This window comes from Pteropus alecto, unplaced genomic scaffold (genome assembly GCF_000325575.1).
Source record: "Pteropus alecto unplaced genomic scaffold, ASM32557v1 scaffold50, whole genome shotgun sequence".
Classification (NCBI taxonomy): domain Eukaryota; kingdom Metazoa; phylum Chordata; class Mammalia; order Chiroptera; family Pteropodidae; genus Pteropus; species Pteropus alecto.
In genome coordinates, this window is record NW_006431918.1 from 18,024,906 (window position 1) to 18,027,076 (window position 2,171).

The following is a 2,171-nucleotide window of genomic DNA, read 5'->3' on the forward strand; positions in this document are numbered from 1 at the left end:
CATAGGTAATCCATCATAATCTCTTCATCTCAAAATCCTTAATTTGTTCTATTCTTCAAAGTACCTTTTGCTGTGAAAGTTAACATGTTCGCAGTTTCCAGGAATTAGAACATTGACTTCTTGGCTGGAGAGGGGGGTGCATTATTCAGCTTCCCACAGGCAAGTACATTAGATATGTTCATGAGGGACCAGTATGAATATAGTATAACTTTACGTCAGGCATATGTCAAGTTCTTAGTTCCTTTCAATGTCATCAGCAGCAAACACATCACAAATTTGCAGATAAACAAAATGAAAGCCTGACGGATGTGAAAAATGTCCATCCTCTCCAACTCCGCCTTTTTCTTTTAACAGCTTGACTCTCCAATTTATCTTAAGAAAATATGTCAGTTACTGCTTCCTCCTCTGTTTTCCCTGTGGAATAGTGCGTGTACCTCTGCTCTTATCTTTCACATGCACATAGCAGCTTGTGGTTACGAAGTCTACATGAACTTCACTGATGTCCCCACCTCCCACCTGCTAGAATGCTGATATATTTGCAGTTGTAGCATTCATGAAATTAAACACACTAGGACATGAAAAAGAGAGGCTAGTGTTGAAACCCAAATTGCAACCATCAACAGGCAGAAAATAACATCAATTAAAGCAGAAATAAAAGTGAGCATGTTACATTTTTAATTTATATTTTAATGGTGTTTCTTGGCCCATAAAAGCTCCAAATATAGTTCATGCAGAACAGTAATCATTCGCTTCTCATAATAGAAACTCCAGGTTCATGTATTCTCACATACTGTTTTTGTTCTTTTTTGCATAAAGGTGGAGCAGCAAGACCCCCCCCCCCTTCACAGTGGAATTTCAGATTTCACTGTGTCTTATATTTCATCTATTTCTAAATTGTGCCTCTACTTGATTTTACCTTGTTTAGATGTCCCACATTTCTCTGCTTCATTTCTCTCTATTTCATAATGTCCAAATTCCAAAGCCCATATTGTTGCCTCTGCTATCTCTTTCTTAAAGCTCAAATTAAAAGGAAAGATGCTGAAACTCACTTTTCCTAAACTAGCCTCACCGGATTGTGATGGCGGGAAACGAAACTTAAATACTTCTGAGATGAGAAAGGAAACCGAAACTCTCTGCCTAGTACAAGATAGGCTGAGGGCATCGCCCTGGTCCAGGGTCCTTCTGGAGCTTCCTTCAGACTTTGCTCTCGGTCCTCTCTCTGTCGCGCTCTCCCTGCAGGACGCACCAGTCAGCGGGCTCTTCAGACGCAGTAGGTCCCTGTCTCGAGAGTCCCAGGTTCGGGGCGAGGAGTGGAGTGGTGCTCCGAAACGGAAAGTTGGGTTGCGGGTGGTGTTTGTGTCAAGGGAAGTGTATCGCTAGGGCGGAGGCTGGAGCGGAGACGTCTAAGTCTCCGCGGGGAGTCTAGGTCTCGCATCAAAGGGGGAGGTGTCCCGGAACCATTCTTAGGTGCACGGAGTCGAAGGTGCGGGGAGCTTCGGAGGCCACTGGGCTCCGGAAGGCAGTGGTGAGCTGGTTTCCAGCTCTCTCGGAATGCAGGGCTTGGGAAGAAGCAGAGGTAAGGGTCACTGTAATGAGCGCGAAGGTCCGAAGTCTGAAGGAGAGGGGAGTGTTCAGGCTTTTAAAGGGCCCTTTTTCAAAGAAAGTGTGCCTGTGCCCTCGATCTAAGATACTGAGGACAACGAAGGGACATCGCAACTGAGCGCAGCCAATAAAACTTAGTCATTGACAGCAGCAAGCAGTTTCCTCCTCTGTGCAGAATCCCGGGCCCAACTCAAAACTTGTAGAATAAGAATCTGCATTTTAATAAGATCTCCCAGGTGATTCCTATGCACCCTTAAGTTTCAGTGGCTTAACACAATAAAAAATTATTTCTTAAGTAACAGTTAACAGAGTGTAGTCGTGGTCAAGCGGCATACATTAGTTTCCTATTGCTGAATAACAAATTATCAGAGATTTAATGGCTTAAGGCAATAGAAATTTATTATTTTATGGTTTCTGTGGATTGGAAGTCATGACACAGGTAAACTGAGTCCTTTACTAAGCATCTCACCAGGTCCAGACGAAGGTGTCTGCTGGGGCTGCCATCATCAAGGCACTGGATGCTCATTCAGTTTGTTGGAAGAATTCGAGTCCTTGCAGCAGTGGGGTTG

General features: G+C 44.1%; 1 protein-coding gene across 7 annotated transcripts in view; it reads left to right on the plus strand.

Moving 5' to 3' along the window:
• The first annotated feature begins 1,126 nt into the window (after positions 1-1,126).
• The window catches only part of LOC102889295 (probable ATP-dependent RNA helicase DDX60), an 87,559-nt gene continuing 86,514 nt past the window's right edge, over positions 1,127-2,171 (plus strand). For 2 of the 7 annotated variants that reach the window (XM_025042980.1, XM_025042984.1), the window contains exon 1: positions 1,322-1,576. The gene's annotated coding sequence lies outside the window, so the exon portion shown is untranslated. Of the gene's footprint in view, positions 1,297-1,321; positions 1,577-2,171 lie in introns of those variants that run through there. The other 5 variants (XM_015585128.2, XM_025042985.1, XM_025042982.1 and 2 more) reach the window with 5 other exon arrangements.